The sequence below is a fragment of the Chrysemys picta genome, chromosome 13 (assembly GCF_011386835.1).
Source record: "Chrysemys picta bellii isolate R12L10 chromosome 13, ASM1138683v2, whole genome shotgun sequence".
Lineage (NCBI taxonomy): Eukaryota > Metazoa > Chordata > Testudines > Emydidae > Chrysemys > Chrysemys picta.
In genome coordinates, this window is record NC_088803.1 from 909898 (window position 1) to 929566 (window position 19669).

At 46.1% G+C, this 19669-nt stretch overlaps 1 long non-coding RNA gene across 1 annotated transcript; it reads left to right on the top strand.

Annotated features, from left to right (window-relative positions):
• Positions 1–4403: 4403 nt before the first annotated feature.
• LOC135975191 (uncharacterized) lies at positions 4404–8803 on the top strand. The gene is made up of 2 exons (XR_010592139.1): positions 4404–4851; positions 6841–8803. It is a non-coding gene; the product is annotated as an uncharacterized LOC135975191 (long non-coding RNA).
• The last annotated feature ends 10866 nt before the right edge of the window (positions 8804–19669 follow it).

Consider the following 19669-nt stretch of genomic DNA (forward strand, 5'->3'; position numbering starts at 1 on the left):
CAGCACATCCGGCCCCATGGACTTGTGCTCGGCCAATTTTTCTAAATAGTCCCGAACCACTTCTTTCTCCACAGACGGCTGCTCACCTTCTCCCCATACTGTGCTGCCCAGTGCAGCAGTCTGGGAGCTGACCTTGTTCGTGAAGAAAGAGGCAAAAAAAGCATTGAATACATTAGCTTTTTCCACATCCTCTGTCACTAGGTTGCCTCCCTCATTCAGTAAGGGGCCCACACTTTCTTTGACTTTCTTCTTGTTGCTAACATACCTGAAGAAACCCTTCTTGTTACTCTTAATATCTCTTGCTAGATGACTCCAAGTGTGATTTGGCCTTTCTGATTTCACTCCTGCATGCCTTAGCAATATTTTTATACTCCTCCCTAGTCATTTGTCCAATCTTCCACTTCTTGTAAGCTTCTTTTTTGCATTTAAGATCAGCAAGGATTTCACTGTTTAGCCAAGCTGGTCGCCTGCCATATTTACTATTCTTTCTACACATCAGGATGTTTTTTTCCTGCAACCTCAGTAAGGATTCTTCAAAATACAGCCAGCTCTCCTGGACTCCTTTCCCCCTCTTGTTATTCTCCCAGGGGATCCTGCCCATCAGTTCCCTGATGGAGTCAAAGTCTGCTTTCCTGAAGTCCAGGGTCCATATTCTGCTGCTCTCCTTTCTTCCTTGTGTCAGGATTCTGAACTCGACGATCTCATGGTCACTGCCTCCCAGGTTCCCATCCACTTTTCTTCCCCCACTAATTCTTCCCGTTTTGTGAGCAGCAGGTTCTGAAGAGCTCTGCCCCTAGTTGGTTCCTCCAGCACTTGCACCAGGAAATTGTTCCCTACACTTTCCAAAAACTTCCTGGATTGTCTGTGCACCGCTGTATTGCTCTCCCAGCAGATATCAGGGTGATTAAAGTCTCCCATGAGAACCAGGGCCTGCGATCTAGTAACTTGTGCTAGTTGCCGGAAGCAAGCCTCGTCCACCTCATCCCCCTGGTCTGGTGGTCTATAGCAACTCCAACCACGACATCACCCTTGTTGCTCACACTTCTAAACTTAATCCAGAGACTCTCAGGTTTTTCTGCAGTTTCATATTGGAGCTCTGAGCAGTCATACTCCTCTCTTACATACAATGCAACTCTCCCACCTTTTCTGCCCTGCCTGTCCTTCCTGAACAGTTTATATCCATCCATGACAGTAATCCAATCATGTGAGTTATCCCACCAAGTCTCTGTTATTCCAATGACATCATAGTTCCTTGACTGTGCCAGGACTTCCAGATCTCCCTGCTTGTTTCCCAGGCTTCTTGCATTTGTGTATAGGCACTTAAGATAACTCGCTGATTGTCCTGCTTTCTCAATATGAGACAGGAGTACTCCCCTCTTGCACTCTTCTGCTCCTGCTTCCTCCCGGTATCCCATTTCCCCACTTACCTCAGGGCTTTGGTCTCCTTCCCCCGGTGAACCTAGTTTAAAGCCCACCTCACTAGGTTAGTCAACCTGCTTGCAAAGATGTTCTTCCCTCTCTTCATTAGGTGGAGCCCATCTCTGCCTAGCACTCCTCCTTCTTGGAACACCATCCCATGGTCAAAGAATCCAAAGCCTTCTCTCTGACACCACCTGCGTAGCCATTCGTTGACTTCCACAATTCGACGGTCTCTACTCAGGCCTTTTCCCTGCACAGGGAGGATGGACGAGAACACCACTTGCACCTCAAACTCCTTTATCCTTCTTCCCAGAGCCACGTAGTCTGCAGTGATCCGCTCAAGGTCATTCTTGGCAGTATCATTGGTGCCCATATGGAGAAGCAGGAAGGGGTAGCGATCCAAGGGCTTGATGAGTCTCGGCAGTCTCTCCGTCACATCATGAATCCTAGCTCCTGGCAATCAGCAGACCTTTCAGTTTTCTCAGTTGGGGTGGCAGATAGATGACTCAGTCCCCCTGAGGAGGGAGTCCCCGACCACCACCACCCTCCTCCTTCTCTTGGGAGCGGTGGTCGTGGAACCCCCATCCCGAGGACAGTGCATCTCATGCCTTCCAATCGGTGGAGTCTCCTTCTGCTCCCTTCCCTCAGATGTATCATCTACTCCACTCTCCACATTAGTACCTGTGGAGAGAACATGAAAACGGTTGTTCACCTGTATCTCCATTGTTGGTACATGGACGCTCCTTTTCCTTCTTCTGTAGGTCACATGCTGCCAATTTTCTTCACCGTCCCTCAGTCCCCTCTGCATAACCTGCTCCAATTCTTCCGAACGTTGTGCCTGTAGAAGCATATCCTGATGTCTGTCCAGTAAATCTTCATTGTCTTGTATTCAACGCAGGGTCAACACTTGTTTCTCCAGAACTCGAACCTTCTCTTCTAATATGGAGACCAGCTTGCACTTTGTACAGACAAAGTCGCTTCTGTCCTGTGGAAGAAAGACAAACATGGCACAACCTGTGCAGGTTACAACAAAGGTATTTAGGTGCTTAAACATGCAGAGAGGCACCTAGGGATGGATTTTAAGAAGGTATTTAACTGCCTATTGGGATTTTCAAAGGTACCTAGGTGCTTAACACCCATTGAAATCAATGAGATTGAGACACCTACGTGCTTTTGAAAAAATCTCACTAGATGCCTAAATATCTTTAAGATCTGCCCCCAGTGCAGTGGCTCGCCACCTTTCCAGACTACTTCACTCCTTTCAGAAGTCTGATTTCCTTTGCACACCCCAAGTTTCACTTCACTTAAAAACTACTCACTTAAAAAAAACAGTTTTAAAAATACAAAAATTGCACACCCAGACTATTACTGAAAAAATTGCTTTCTTTCCCAAGACATTTTAATTTGTACTGAATCGGCTAGTTCTTTTGATGTAGCCTGTTGTAAAACAAGGCAAATGTCTAGATGAGATGATGTACCCTTTGAAAGACCTCTATGCACCTCTGGTTGAGAACCACTGCCCTTGTGGGATTTTTGAAAGCACCTAGGGCAATTTTTTAAGCACGTTAAGAAGCAGACAATTGTTATCTACGACTTTAGGCATCCAAATACCACTAAAATCTTCTCGTTGGTGGGAATTTCAAGAGTGACTCACCAGTTTATGTGCCTAACTCCCCTTGGCTTTCCTTTGGAGTGCCTGAGTGCTATAGTGAGCTATAACAATACCATATAATCAACCATCACAAGCACTTAAAAAATCCGTTCTGTCCCAACACTCAGGAAATCACCTAAGCATAAAAACATAAGAAAGGCCATAGTGGGTCAGACCAAAGGTCCATCTAGCCTAGTAGCCTGTCTTCCCTGTGATTAGTGCCCAGTGCCAGGTGCCCCAGAGGGAATGAACAGAATAGGTAACCTTCAAGTGATCCATCCCCTGTCGCCCATTCCCAGCTTCTGTAAAAAAGGAGGCTAGGGACACCATCCATGCCCATCCTGCCTAATAGCGATTAATGGACCTATCCTCCATGAATGTATCTAGTTCTTTTTTGAACTCTGTTATGGTTTTGGCCTTCACAACATCCTCTGGCAAGGAGTTCCACAGGTTTACCATGTGTTGTATGAAGAAATACTTCCTTTTATTTGTTTTAAACCTGCTGCCTATTAATTTCATTTGGTGACCCCTAGTTCTTGTGTTATGAGAGTAGTAAACAACAATTCTCTCTCTACACCAGTCATGATTTTGTAGACTTCTATCATATCTTCCCTTAGCCGTCTCTTTTCCAAGCTGAAAAGTCCCAAACTTATTAATCTCTCCTCATAGGGAAGCTGTTTCATATCCCTAATAATTTTTGTTGCTGTTTTCTGAACCTTTTCCAATTCCAATATATCTTTTTTTCAGATGGGAGCAACCACATCTGTTCACAGTATTCAAGATGTGGGCTTACCATGGATTTGTATAGAGGCAATATGATATTTTCTGTCCTATTATCTATCCCTTTCTTAATGATTCCCAACATTCTGTTTGGTTTATTGACTGCCGCTGCACGTTTTGTGGATGTTTTCAGACAACTATCCACAATGATTCCAAGATCTCTTTAGACCCCATCATTTTATATGTATAGTTGGAGTGTGCTTTCCAAATACTTTGCATTTATCAACATTAAATTTCATCTGCCAAAGCAGATGTTTAAGTCGCAGGGAGTGACTAATGGTCCTTTCCTGCATGAAGGTCACTGATCATCAATTGCACAGCAGGCACGTATGTAATGACGATTAAAATTACCTGCCAAAAGCACTGCAGCAATAATTCATTAAATAATAATACTATATAATAATTAATGGAGATATCCCATCTCCTAGAACTGGAAGGGACCTTGAAAGGTCATCAAGTCCAGCCCCCTGCCTTCACTAGCAGGACCAAGTACTGCTGGTACGTTTTTGGGCAGTGACGCTCCTTTTATAATTCTGTGTTTGCACAGTGCCTAGTGTAGGGACGCACAGCTCCCGAATCGCTAGCCCACAGGCGCGGCAAACTGCTCCCATGGCTACGAGGCAGGAGTGACCTTCAATCCAGCGTTTGTGTTTGGGAAACTTATTTGGCTGATTTGATTGTACCCTCGCAGCTGGTGTTCACGCGCTCAAGAGATGGGTTCGTTATCTTATGTGCATGTATACTGCCTGGCTTTTCTATGCGCAAGAATGTAACCACTAAGAAGAGTTGTAAACAAAGTAAGGAGAGAAATAAAAACCCCAGGAAAGTTTTCCTGGGAGGCTTTTTGCAAGAGGCTTTTGAAGCTCTCTGGCTACCAACAAACCTGGCGTTCTGTTTCCTTTCCTGTGTCGTCACCACAGCTGGTGACCCCGACGTGATACCCCTCTACTCACCGGCTGGATACGCCGAGCGCGCCCGCGGCTGTTTGCCGCCCCTTATTCGTGAGTATGGGGGGGAAACTTTCCAGTGCCCAGAAGGAGCATGCAAGAGAGTTACAAAAGATTATACGACAGCGATCATGTGTCGCTGTCCCGGTCGCTCATATTGAGGACCTTCTAAGGGAAATAGATCGCCAGTGCCCCTGGTATCCTGACTGCGGGTCTTTACAGCTTTTTGATTGGATACGGATTGGGATCACCTTGTATAGTGAACCCCGTGCCCCAGTTCAGCACCTGCTGCTCTGGCAGCGTTGTAAGGAGGCACTGGAGGGGTTCGGCCCCGACGGCCTTAAGCCGGTTTCCCCTTTGCCCCCAGGTGATGGGCCACCCCCCTCCTGCCCGCAGCTGACCCCCCCTGTGCCGCCGCCCGTGGCGGCGCCCCCATGCCTACCGGTCGGGCAGGGGGGTGCTGTCGCCGCGGCGGTGCAGCCGGTGCGCAAGGCCGGTCTCTTGACCGACAAGGAATCCAAGTGTGGGTTCGAGGCGTTCCCCATCTCTAAGCGAAATAATGGAAACGGGGGGCGAGTAGTGGACTGGGAGGCTCTCCCCTACTCGGTTCTGCACGAGCTCCGGGGGATCTTGAAAGGTGTGTCAAACGGTTATCACTTGCTCCCCCAAGATTGGAAAGACATATGTCGCATGGTGCTGTCTCCCGCGCAATACGTTGTGTGGGACAGCGAGTACCAGCGAGAGGCGCTTGCGGCAGCAGCACAAGGTGGGGGGGCTTATCTTGCTGAGCAGTTATATGGCACAGGGCAGTTTTCGGGCATCCCCGAGCAGGCGGTGGGCACGCTCCAGGTAGCTTTTCCCATCATTGGCCAGTGTGCCCGTCGCGCGTTTCTCAGGGTCCCCGCTGCGAGCGAGTCCTCTAAGTCCTTCGACCCTGGTGGAGTTGCTGCAGGCGTGTACTGATGTAGGCACTCAAACCCATCAGATGGCCCTGCTGGCAGCTGCCCTGTACAAGGGGCAGAAGCCTCAGGGGAACTGCTTTAACTGCCACCATCCATATTGATGATTAGGCGTACGGCCCTCCCCCTCTGTTGGCTCACTGACGAGCCCGTATGGGTTGCGCAGTGGCCGCTTTTCCCCAGAATATGTGCAGTGTATATTGTAGCAGAAAAAAAAAAATGCAAACCTACCAATATAGGTTGTGTTGTCTTGTTCAGATCACTGTGTGTTTGAAAGCAGGAGTTAGAAGTAAAAGGCAATCAAAAGACTGGGAAAGTTAATTGTGTCCCTTTTAAGTAAAAATCTTTAAGCTGTAGATAGCTTTGGATTTGGAAGCAAGTCAGAAAGCATTTGTATTAATGCAAGTTTCTAACTAATAAGGTAGAAGCCACTGAAATCTGGGCTGCCTATGAACAAATACAAGGAAACATTTTAAGCAATGACTGACTGCCCAGAAGGGGTAGACCTCTGTTCTTTTGTTTTTCAGATCATCAGAGAAAACGGATGCCAGCTGAACAGCATTCAATGTACCATGCATTTACTGGCACAATAGGGATTATTTTTGTGTTTTATGGTAAAAATTGTTGTTAAGAGTTGCATACCAACAGTCTTTGTAAGCAAGGACATGGAAGGTTAACCCACTCCCCATATTGCCCATGGGATCCTTCTGGCTACCTCAGATTTCTAGCCAGAGGGCTGGGGAGGGAGGAAAGCAATTAGACACCTGAGATTGTAGCGAGTGCACTCCTCAAAAGTGGGTGTGCTTGTCCCGGTTTGTTGCTCCAAAGCTCTGTAATAAAGTTATTTTACTGGAAGAGTGAAGGTTTCCTTTGTAGGTTAAAAGAAGCCGAGAAAGGGAGAAGAGGAAAAAGCACAGAATGAGTTAACTGAGAGGAAAATACAGCTTGCAGGCTCATCCAAGGCCACAGCCAAAACTTGGCTGACCCCCAAGACAAGGGGTGGCTTAAATGTGCCCGAGCAACTATGAGATTTGCAAAACACTGCCAGGCATTAATGAAATGTGTTAGGTTTCTTTTCTCATAGGTAGAAAAGTGTTATCCAAAAATCCTAGCACCCCTGCCATTCATTGAAACCAGGAGACTGAGTCTATGTAAAGTCCATCAACGAAAGACTGCTTTGGCTCCACACTGGAAAGGCCCTTTCCAAGTCTTGTTAACCACCAACACCGCTGTGAAGTGCCAAGGACTGACTGCCTGGACCCATGCTTTTCACTGCAAAAAGACCCCTCCACCTCGGGAGGACTCTTTGACTGATGATAAGCCTATTTCTTCTTCTAGCCCTGCTGTGCCTTCTGGACAGCAGGAAAAAGGAAAAAAAAGACAAGGTGAAGTACTAGTAACCTCTCCCTTGTCCACTGACAGACCTACTGTTGCTTTGAATTTTTCTAGAAGAAGCAAAACCATTACAGGGTGATGTGCTAGTAACCTCTCCCCTACATTATGCTAAACCACACTGTTTCAGGAAAAGAGAAGAAGGAACACTTGCTTAATTGAAACCATAAAGTCCAGGAATTCCTGACTACAAAAGACATTAAGAACTGACCCTGGTGAAGAAACAAAGAATTATACACTAGCAGGAAGAAACTTATGGAACCCATTCTTGGGAACGTGGTATTGATTGGATTTTGGGGTTTATTCTACAGGCTGCGCCCTGTGTTTTGAATAAGTCCTTCAGTATGTATTGCCTTCCCTAATTGGATTTTAAATGATAAGTACCAAAGGCACCTTGTTGCCATTGCCCCTGCCATCTTCTCTATTACACTATTACCACTGTAACACATCAAAATACAGACAATGACCCAGAAGTTGCTGACAGAGATGGTATTGAATATCACTGAGGCTGGGAAGGCATTGCAGTGGGATCTAGCATGTTCAGGCTTGGCCCACTGCCCTTACAGACACATCAGGAGTACCATCTGCTCTGCGGCCATGGAGACATACTTAGAGACTTTCTGGATAAAAGTGCAAACGTTCTCAATGCTCCTTCCAAGCATATGGACCGGTAAAGGGGGTGTGGCCTCCCACATACCGAATCCTGCCGGGTCCATGGGGAGGATGCATGTGGGATTGAGTAATTCACCAAGACATCTGGGAAATTAAACTACCTAGTATGCCCAGTTAATTTTAGTCAGTGCTCCTGAGATTACACCTGACAGGACACTTACTTTTTCAAGTTAATGACAGCTGTGTGTATGTTAATGACACCACATTACAAGACATTTGGGTCCACCTGGCACAAGTATTGAATCAATCTGATTTCTGCCTGGCCGTTGCCCCGGACATGCAAGGTCTGTTAAGTACTTGCCTTGTTCCTGTCTGCAAACCACCCAGCAACATCTGGGATGTGAGACAGTGAAAGAAATGTGCTGTTTTAAGCTTACTGATAATAGTAACCGTATGTAATAGCAAATTGATATGCTAAAATGTTATGCTTAAGCCATCCGCCAGGACGTTTTTCCTCCTTGGTAGGATTATATTTAGTTATAGCCACCCTTAGAGTGGATGAAGACCCTTTTATAGTATGGGGTCTTAGTTTTGATGTTTGATGTTTTACTTTGCTGCTTTGTTTAATGTATACCCAATCTAGTGGCATTGTGTATGCTACCCTGCGAGAGTGTTTTGTTTAAACACCGCATCTATAAAATAAAACAGGGGGGGATGTAGGGACGCACAGCTCCCGAATCGCTAGCCCACAGGCGCGGCAAACTGCTCCCATGGCTACGAGGCAGGAGTGACCTTCAATCCAGCGTTTGTGTTTGGGAAACTTATTTGGCTGATTTGATTGTACCCTCGCAGCTGGTGTTCACGCGCTCAAGAGATGGGTTCGTTATCTTATGTGCATGTATACTGCCTGGCTTTTCTATGCGCAAGAATGTAACCACTAAGAAGAGTTGTAAACAAAGTAAGGAGAGAAATAAAAACCCCAGGAAAGTTTTCCTGGGAGGCTTTTTGCAAGAGGCTTTTGAAGCTCTCTGGCTACCAACAAACCTGGCGTTCTGTTTCCTTTCCTGTGTCGTCACCACAGCCTAGCACAATAGAGTCCTGGTCTAAGACTAGGTCTTCTAGGGGCACCTGGAATACACTTAGTGTACAGCGCCTAACATAATGAGGTCCTGGTCCGGGACAGGAGCTGTTGTGCTAATAATCACTCATAATCATGAGTTTAAGCAGGCAAGTTCTATGTGGAGAAGAATAGTGAGAAGATGATTGATAGCTTCTTTATAAACAAACCTTTTCCCCAAAGCCCGTAATTCAAGACTGGCTGGTAGGAATAATCTGTTTAAAGTAGAAAGGGGTCTCTCTGCTTAAGCTAAGCACCGCATCTACAAACAGAGATTTTAAGGGTAGAAGGGAGCACTGTGACCACGTAGTCTGATCTCCTGAATAAGGCAGGGGAGAGACTATCACCCAACGATTCCTACTTGCAGCCCATACTTCGTGGTTGAAGTAGAGCAGCATGAGAAATTCCATTTAACAATAAAAGGTTTCAGAGTAGCAGCCGTGTTAGTCTGTATCCGCAAAAAGAAGAACAGGAGGACTTGTGGCACCTTAGAGACTAACAAATTTATTAGAGCATAAGCTTTCGTGGACTACAGCCCACTTCTTCGGATGCATATAGCTATATGCATCCGAAGAAGTGGGCTGTAGTCCACGAAAGCTTATGCTCTAATAAATTTGTTAGTCTCTAAGGTGCCACAAGTCCTCCTGTTCTTCTTTTAACAATAAGACATTTTAGTCTCAGAAAGGTTTCTGAAGTGGCTTTCTTGCTGGCTTTTGATATTTTCTTGCATGGTTTCTTACAGCCAATAGTGGGCGCCCCTGACTTACACATAGTGATGTTTCACATTTCGTTAGATATTTCGTTCTATAACAATATCTGAATCAAACTGACTGACAGAAGTTCCCTTGTGACTTCCGCATCATAGGACAGGCGTGGAAGAGATGAGGTGGCCTCAGAAAGAGCAGATCTAACATTTAAAGCCGGAATTAACATTTAAACAAATTAAAGGAAGAATTATTTTATAATTAAATAAGACTCCTTTAAAAAAAAAGATAAATTTATGCTGCAAAATGCTTTACTACTTGGCTTTACCGCTCTATCTTCTGCTTGTTTACTCAGGTGAGAAATGTTTACTTTGACTGAATTTAGTATTTATGTTACTTAAAAGCTACAGAACTCCTGTTATTACAGGGTAGGTTTTCAAAAGACCCTAAGAGAGTTGGGCACCTAGCTTCCTTATAGGCACACAATACTTATTAACAGCACAGAATATTTTAACCAGTATAACAAACTTCATCCAGTTTTTCTGAAAGAAGACTTTGTCCTTCTTGGAAAACAAATCTTGGTTTAACAACGGAAACCAGTTTGTATATAAACGAGTACTCAAATTATAGACATATAGTACAAAGGAAAAGGAAAAAGAAAGTTCTTTAATGACCTTTTATTCCCGTTACAGGCTTTGTTCAAGGTGATGCTGTGTTTCAGACTCTTCCGGAGGTGACAGTCTCAGAGGGACACGATGTATTATTACCGTGTAATTTCACCACCATTTCTAACACCCCGAATCTCTTCTGGTACCGCCAGTATCCGAACCACCCACCCCAGCATATACTGACAGCCTATAAATCTGCTGCTGAGAAGAACACGTTCACCGCTGGAAAGTTCTCAACCGTTTTGATCGACGATAATAAGACGGTTCCCTTGAAGATCGGGGCTGTGTCGCTGCAAGACAGAGCCGTGTATCACTGTGCTCTGAGACCCACACTGGGGCAAAGCTGCATCTCCGGCGAGACAAGAAGTGATCGTGGGTGCTCAAGCACACTGATGTTGTCAGAAGCTGTTTTTCTTCCCGACCCTTTTTTAATGATACGTCTCTTCCAAGTTGTGACCGGAAGTTCTGGGAGGGAGGGATACCCTGAGATTGCTCAGTCGGGGTAAACTGCAAAGAATGGGGAGGATGATTCCCCAAACTGGACATCATTACTAATTCTTTGAGCCACCAAACCAGCAACAAAACAGCTTTTACAATACCTACCAAGCCAAAACCACAGTTCCCTTAATACAATCCAGTTTTGGGCTCCCACTCAGACGGCCACGTCAAATATGATGCGGATTGATTGCTGAAAGTCTCCTTCATCATGTAAAAAGTCCTACCAATCCCAAATCGGGATTGGACACATTACCCACCAGGTCAATGAATATTTCATATCCTACCCAAATACACACTTACTGCCAATTCTTACTGACTAAAGTAAAATGTATTTTAAAAAGAAAAGAGTATTGGTTTAAAAGATCATTATACATACAGACATGAATAAAAATCTTAGGTCAGTTTCAGAGTAGAGACGTGACCTTTAGAGTTGCAAAGAGTTCTTTCTGAATTGGCTGCATAGGTTATAGTGCAATATCCAAGTCAGGGTGATTCAGACTGGAGCTGGACACCTTAGTCTTGCGACTGATGAAGTTTAGGCAAATATGAGATGACAGGATTAGGGCCCGAGAGGTCATTTGATAGTTCTCTGGCAGACTCTTGACAACAAGTATTCCTTGCGTGAAGAAGCACAGTGGCTTGGAAGAAAATCTTCCTATTTCCTATGTGTGCATGGGTATCTAATCAGCGTAAGGTAATTATCCCTTAAGCATCGACTCATAGACTCAGACTTTAAGGTCAGAAGGGACTATTATGATTATCTAGTTCACGGATCGGCAACCTTTGGCGTGCGACTGGCCAGGGTAAGCACCCTGATGGGCCGGGCCGGTTTGTTTACCTTTCGCGTCCACAGGTTCGGCCGATCGCGGCTCCCACTGGCCGCAGTTCGCCGCTCCAGGCCAATGGGGGCTGCGGGAACAGCACAGGACTAGGGATGTGCTGGCCGCGGCTTCTCGCTGCCCCCATTGGCCTGGAGCCATGAACCGCGGCCATTGGGAGCTGCGATCGGCCGAACCTGCAGACATGGCAGGTAAACAAACCAGCCCGGCCCATCAGGGTGCTTACCCTGGCCAGCCGCATGCCAAAGGTTGCTGATCCCTGATCTAGTCTGACTTCCTGACAATGCAGGGCACAGAGTCTCACCCACCCACTCCTGTAACAAACCCCTAACCTATGTCTGAGTTATTGACGTCCTCAAATCATGGTTTAAAGACCTCAAGGTGCAGGGAATCCTCCAGCACTTTATAGAAAGTTTACTACAAACTTCAAAGAGAAATATAGCCAATGATATTATTACAGCCAAGTTCCATCTGCATGTTAGTATCCCCCTTTCCGACTCTGAACCAACAGAATATTGACAGGAACCCTTTGGTCACATTTTAACCACTAACAAGATACAGGTAAACACAGACTACCACAATCACTATCTTCTTCCAATTCTCTAACACAGAGGTGGGCAAACTACCTCCCGCGGGCCACGTCCGGCCTGTCGGACCATCCTCCTCAGCCCCCGAGCTCCAGGCCTAGGAGGCTCACCCCTGCCCCCTCCCCTGCTGTTCCCCCTCCCCCGCAGCCTCAGTTCCTCCCGCCGCCGGCGCAATGCTCTGGGCGGGTGGGGCTGTGAGCTCCTGGAGTAGCGCAGCTGCAGAGCCCGGCCTGACGTGGTCTCTGTGCTGTGTGGTGGCTGTGGGGGCGTAGCCCGGCTTCAGCCACGCCGCGATCGGTGCTCCAGGCAGCGCCGTAAGGGGGCAGGGGGCACGGAACAGGGGGGTTGGGTAAAGGGCAGGGGAGTTCCGGGTGCTGGTCAGGGCTCAGGGGTGTGGATAGGGGTCCAGGCGGTTGGGGGAGAACAGGTGGTTGAATGGGGGCAGGGGTCCTGGAGAGCACTCAGTAAGGAGGGGGGGTTGGATGGGGTGGCAGGGGGTAGTCAGGGGTTCTGGGGGTAGTTGGGACAGGGAGAAGGGGTGGTTGGATGGGGCAGGGGTCCCGGAGGGGCCATCAGGAATGAGAGGAGGGGTTGGATGGGATGTCAGGGGTCCAGGGGCAGTCAAGGGACAAGGATTGGAGGTGGGTAGATGGAGCAGGAGTCTTGGGGGGCGGCATCATGGAACAGTGGGAGTGGATGGGGCAGGAGTCCCAGTGGGGAAGATAGGACTTGGGGGCTGGCCCATGACCCCCTTCCCTAACCTGCCCTCCATACAATTTACAAAACCTGATGCGGCCCTCAGGCCAAAAAATTTGCCCACCTCTGCTCTAACAATACAGGTTTATACAGGTCTGACGCATCTTATGGGCATTTAACATGCGTGATTTCAGCTTTACACGGTCAGAAAAAAAAAGAGAGAAATAGCAATTTTAATACTATACCTGTAATACGGGCGATTCCGCCCGCCATTGAACGCAATGGAATTTTGACTATACGCGGTTTTCGCTTTACGTGCTAACCGCAGAACGGAACCCCGCGTAAGATGAGACAGACCTGTATTATAAAGCTCTAGTCTATCTAAGGAAGTTTTGTTAGTTATTTAAGGCCTCAATTGCCATTTACATATTTTTCTAATATGTCTTTAAAGGCTGAATTTGGGTTCTGTAGCCTACTAGTCGCTTCACTCTTTCTAGCCCAGCATCACGCAAGTTCAGATCCTTCTGGTCTTCCCATGTCTGGGAGGATCTTTCCGTTTCTGTCCTTGTGTAGTATGATACCCACCATCCTGTGCAAACCGAGCCCGATGCATTATCACAATTATATTCATGTGAACTCACATATGCAAGAATTTACAAACTTCCAATGAAAATATTTGTTGTCAGTAAAACAAATCCCCCCCACCCTTGGAAAATTGATGTAAAGCACTTCAGCTCCCCTGAAATCAACATCCACCCACCCACCTCTCTCTTTCCGTCCTCCAGCTTTTCTGTTCGCTCAGCTTCTTATAGAAGTATGTGATGTCTATTGCATACAGATAGTCACAGCTACGAACAAACCAACCTTTTTGATGAAAGAGCCAGCAGAGACATTTCTTCACATAGAAATCATTAGCATACACCACCCCCCTCCCCTAGTTTCCTCTGAGTTTGGGCATTGGAGTCAGATCCGCCCCTCTGGACTTTTCAGGAAGGCACGTGGGTAGGTCTATAATATTCAGCCAACAATCGCCTTGCTTCGCTGTTGTGTTTTCACCGACTCTTTGTGACTCTAAAGAGCAAAGTCCGCTAAACAAAGGCCATGCGTTTTGTTCTAACCCTTTTTATACTCACTCTATGTCCAGGTAATGGAGCTGTTAGCTTTGTTCATGGAGCTTGGCTCACTGCTAATTAAACCCTTTCTTTCTCCTCTCAAAAGCAGAACCAATCCACCAGCTGTCTTCGTTTCTTCGCAGAGCCCCTTCCCTTTCAGTCTTCCTATCTACATACCTAGTTTTATTCCTCCCCTTCCACGGTCTCTTTCTCTCTCTCGGTTGGGCACTCAGCTTGTGTGGAACTGATCGTACATTGTGTTTATTTCTTGTCGCAGGTGCTACGCTGGGTGATTCGGTCCAGTCCAAGGAACCCCACGTGTCTGGAGTGGAAGGAGGCTCGGTGACATTCAGCTGTTCCTACAATACCACCGATTCTAGGGGCGTCTATCTCTACTGGTACCGTCAGTCTCCTAACCGAGCTCCGCAGTACATTCTGCGGAGAGGGACGAAGCTGTACGCGTCTGACAGCGAAAATGCGTATTTCGCCCAGGAGAGGTTTTCTTCCCAGGCTGACGGCAGCGCTACAATCCTGAACATCACAGCCCTGGAGCTGGCAGACACCGCGGTGTATCTCTGCGCCTTGCAGCGGGCACAGTGACAGAGCCACGGAGCAGAGCTGTACAAAAACCCTCCCTTCCTTCCCATTCACCGGCCCTGCACTGGAGAGAGACCAGAGACGGGCGTCCCCGAAGCCCCGCAGTCTCCCCCCACTCACAGGTACAGATACAGCTCTGCTCTGGGTGACAGCCAATTACAGACAGGGGCTGTCCCAGCCCCACATCCTGCTCCCTCGCAAGCAAACTTCGGGATGAGGAATATGGTTAAATTCTGTTTCCCCCACAGACTTGGGCAAATGACTAGGGGCGAAATTTTAAAGGCTTTAGCTGCTTAAAGATGCAGAGAGGCACCTAGGGCTGGATTTTAAGAAGGTATTTAAGTGCATCCTGAGATTTTCAAAAGTACCTAAGGTGCCTAACACCCATTGAAATCAATGAGAGTTAGACACCTGGGTGCTTTGGAAAAATCTCACTAGGTGCCTAAATACCTTTCAGATCTGTCCCCAGTGCAGTGGCTCGCCACCTTTCCAAACTATTGTGCCCTTTTCAGGAGCCTGAATTGTCTTGTGTTCCCCAGATTTTACCTCCCATAAAAAGTACTGGTGAACAACAACAACAACAACAACAAACAAAAAATCAGACATAAAATACAAGCGTGCCACAGCTAGACTATTATTGCAAAACTGCTTTCTTCCTCATTTTGTCTGTAAGCAGCTTTGGTTTGTACTGACTTAGCTAGTGCTTTTGATGTAGCCTGTTCTTAAACTAGGCAAATGTCTAGATGAGTTGATGTAGCCCCTGGAAGACCTCTACGTACCCCGGGTTGAGAACCACTAGTGTAATTTTTAAAGGCACCTATGGTCAGATTTTTAAAGGTGCTTAAGCACTTTAAGGAGCAGACGGTTGCTATATACGTGTTTAGGCATCTAAATATCACTAAAATTCTGCTCGTTGGTGGGACTTTCCAGAGTGATTGGCTGGTTAGGTGCCTAATTCTCCTTGGCTTCCCATTGGAGTGCCTAAGTGCTATAGGGAGATATAACAATAAAGCCATCACAAACACGTGAAAGTCCCTTCTGGCCCTGTAACCAGGAACTCATCTAAGTCGCTGGTTAAGTCTCAGAGTGACTAATGATGCTTTCCTGAACAAAGGTCACTGATAATTCACTGCACAGCAGGCACTTACGTAATGATGATTACAATTACCTGCCCAAAACCAATAATTCATCCAGACCGCTTAGAGGTCTTTAGGGCAGTGATCCTTTTTAAATTCTGTGTTTGTACAGCGCCTGGAGTAATGAAGTCTTGCCCTAAGACCAGGACTCTTAGAATGCGTTTAATGGATAGTGCCTAGTATAATGGGTTCTTGGTCCGGGACAGGGGCTGTTGTGTCAATAATCAATCATGATCATGAGCTCACAGCACGCAAGTTCTATGTGGAGAAGAATAGTGAGAAGATGGTTGATAGCTTCTTTACAAACAAACCTTTTCCCGGAAGCCCGTCAATCAGCACTGGCTGGTAGGAATCATCTCCGTTTCAAGGGGAAAGGGGTCTCTCTCTCTCTGCCTGAGCTAAGCGCCATATCGTCCAACACACAGATTTTAAGGGCAGAAGGGAGCACTGTGGTCATGGAGTCTGATCTCCTTCATAACACCGGGGAGAGAATATCACCCAACGATTCCTACTTGCAGTCCATACTTTGTGGTTGAACTGCAGCAGCATGAGAAATTCCATTTAACAATAGAAATTTTTTGGTCTCAGAAAGGTTTCTGAAATGTCTTTCTTGCTGGCTTTTGATATTTTCTTGCATGGTTTCTTACAGCCACTAGTGGGCGCCCTTGACTTACACATAGTGATGTTTCACATTACATTAGATATTTCGTTCTATAACAATATCTGAGTCAAACTGACTGACAGAAGTTCCCTTGTGATTGTGACTTCAGCACCATCGGACAGGCGTGGAAGAGATGAGGTGGCCTCAGAAAGAGCAGATCTAACATTTTAAGCCGGAATTAACATTTAAACAAATTAAAGGAAGAATTCTTTTATAATTAACTAAAGACTCCTAAAAAAAAAAAAGATAAATGTATGCTGCAAAATGCTTTACTACTTGGCTTTACCGCTCTACCTTCTGCTTGTTTACTCAGGTGAGAAATGTTTACTTTGACTGAATTTAGTATTTATGTTACTTAAAAACTACAGAATTCCTATTATGTCAGGGTAGGATTTCAAAAGCCTCTAAGAGAGTTGGGCATCCAGCTTCCTCATGGGCGCACAATACTTAATAACAACATAGAATATTTTTACCAGTACCGGCTCTGGCTTTTTTGCCGCCCCAGGCAAAAAAGCCTCCCCCAGCCGCCCCCCCCTCCCCCCAGAGCACCGCCGCGGGCCACTCTCCCCAACCGGCCGGAAAGCAGGGGGGAGGGCGGCGAGCCCAGCCGGGCCTCCGCTCTCCCCGGCAGCCGGAGCGCCGTGCCGCTCCCCTCCAGGTGCCGCCCCAAGCACAAGTTTGGTGGGCTGGTGCCTGGAGCCGGCCCTGATTTTTACGAGAACAAATTTCACCCAATATTTCTGGGGAAAAGCTTTGTCCTCCTGCAAAACAAAGCTTGGTTCAACAGTGGTAACCAGTCTGTATACAAACTATTCTTGAAATTACAGACATATAGTAGAAAGGAAAAGGAAAACGAAAGTTCTTTAATGGCCTTTTATTCCCTTTACAGGCTTTGTTCAAGGTGATTCTGTGTTTCAGTCTCCTCTGGAGGTGACAGTTTCAGAGGGACCTGATGTATTATTACAGTGTAATTTCACCACCATGTCTAGCAGCCTGAATCTCTTCTGGTACCTCCAGTATCTGAACCAACCACCCCAGCATATACTGACAGCCAGGGCCAACACACAACATTTTGGCACCTAAGTCGGGGAGCTCAAATGACACCCCCATTCCCCTTGCTTGGGCCAAAACTTTGAAAGGTCTCAATTCTGCCTTCTTCCTGTTCTACTTCTCTCAGGCTACAGCTCCGCTACCTTCCCCAATAAAGGAAAATTAATGGCTTAAAATGCCTGGTTCAAAAATTTTAAGTAACACTTAACTTTCAAGCTCCTGAACAGCGAATGTAACTTTACACTGGCATTTTTATGTTTGAATAAGCAAAGTGGTGCTTTCTGTGCCTTCTTGGTTGCAAAGATTTGAACTGCTTCCTGAAGGTCCGCATGTGATGGTGCACCCCACAAGTCTTTATGGAAATATGCTTATGAATGTATCTATGGCATAACTGGAATATGTTTTATGCTACATATGCCATGTAACACATCTATGTAAAGGTTATGATCTACTGGATATATTCATCCTATTTGTATGCATGTGTCCTTGTTGTATTCGAAGTTATGAATATTGGCTGTGTAAGTGTTTGATTTTAAATAGCCTTAGTAAAGCATTTGGGCAACTTCTTTAGAAAGGAATGTGCAAGTTAAGTGCCCAATCAAGAAGCACTTAATGGACAATGGATCTTGGAAGGTTCCAATCCACATAAGAAGTCTACATGAGGATGTTCAAGGTAGAATGTGAACCATGGCTGCTACCTGTAAGTTTTGGAGTCACAGGGGGCTGCCCATAAAAAAGTCCTGAAGTTAAGAAACAGAGAAATACAGGCCCAAATTAAGGCCCAGAAGCATGAACTGGCTGTTATGGAGTAAAAGAAACAAACCCTTCCAGCTGCTGGCTCCACTTCCCCAAAAATCCACAAATGGGAGCGACTGTGTCTACAGTATGATGAATCCAGTGATATTGCCAAATATTTCATCACCTTTGAGATACTGTGCACCCTCCATGCTATCCCTAAAGATCAAAAGATAACCACATTGATAACAAAATTGACTGGCAGAGCTCTGGCCATATTCAATAAGTTGCCTATTAATAATGCTTCAAACTATGGTACATTTAAGGAACTGGTTTTGAAAAAGTTTCAGATTACACCTAAAACCTACAGGGTTAAATTCATGAGTCTTAAGAGGGGATCTGGATTGAGTAATGTGGCTTAGGTAAATGAAATTAAAAAAATGGTAAATAGTGGGTAAGAGGGAAAGGCATTACTAGCTTGGAAGGAATGTGTGATTTGGTTGCTCAGGAACAATTCCTAAATATGTGAAGTAATTACAAAAAAACAGTATATGTGGGACAAAAAGGTAAATGCAGTGGGTAAATTAGCTGGGTATGCAGACTCTTATGAGCAAGCACAAACTGCAATTAACCATAAAACACTAGCAGAGGGGTACAGGGTTCGGGAAAAGCAGAATCACCATTTTACCCCTGGGAAAAAGGAGGCTGGGTGTTCACCTCTCCTGTTACTCGTCCCAAATCTCCTGTATCAGTAGAGGAGCGGAAAAGGTGTAGGGGAGCACCCCTCCTCCAGCTAACCTTTTGGGAACAGAAAGTGGAGTATCCAAGAGAATCTTACCAATCCAAAGCACCCCATTGAAAGATGCTGTTCTTGCTATGCTTGTAAAAAATAAAACTGTCTCGTCAAGGGAGAAGGGAAAAAATCTCTGCATGGGTAAATCTTCACAAGGGAGTGGGTTCCAGCCTAGAGAAATTCCAGAGGGAGAGGCTGAGGGCAGGCACGGGTGCAGTACACCCTTTTCTCGCCAAAGCCTCAAACACATGGCTGTATTAAAAGCCACCCCCAAACAGGCAAAATACTCTGCATCAGATTGCCTACCGGGGGCACAAAGAAATGGGAAAATGCAGTAGACACTAAAAAAGCTCTATCGTGTTACATAACTGATTTGTGGGGGAAAAAACAACTGTTGGACATGCTAGGGATGGTAACAAGAGAGTCCCACAAGCATGTTACTTTTCAGCCTAAACCTGTGAACAGACTGAAAGCTTGGCACAGCAGCAAAAGCATAACAAAGCCATGCTAATGTATAGAAGGGGAAATTGAGGCACACCGCCTCATGGCATTGGTGGCTAAATGCCAAGACACCGACCCTTTAACAAATATTGCTGTCTGCATTCTGCTAGCAATACTACACCCCAACCTGTTTTCAGGCACCCAGGGACCAGGAACCCCAAATCTTGCTAGAACACTTATAAATAACATCATTTGGTTTAAAGGTACTGAAAGGG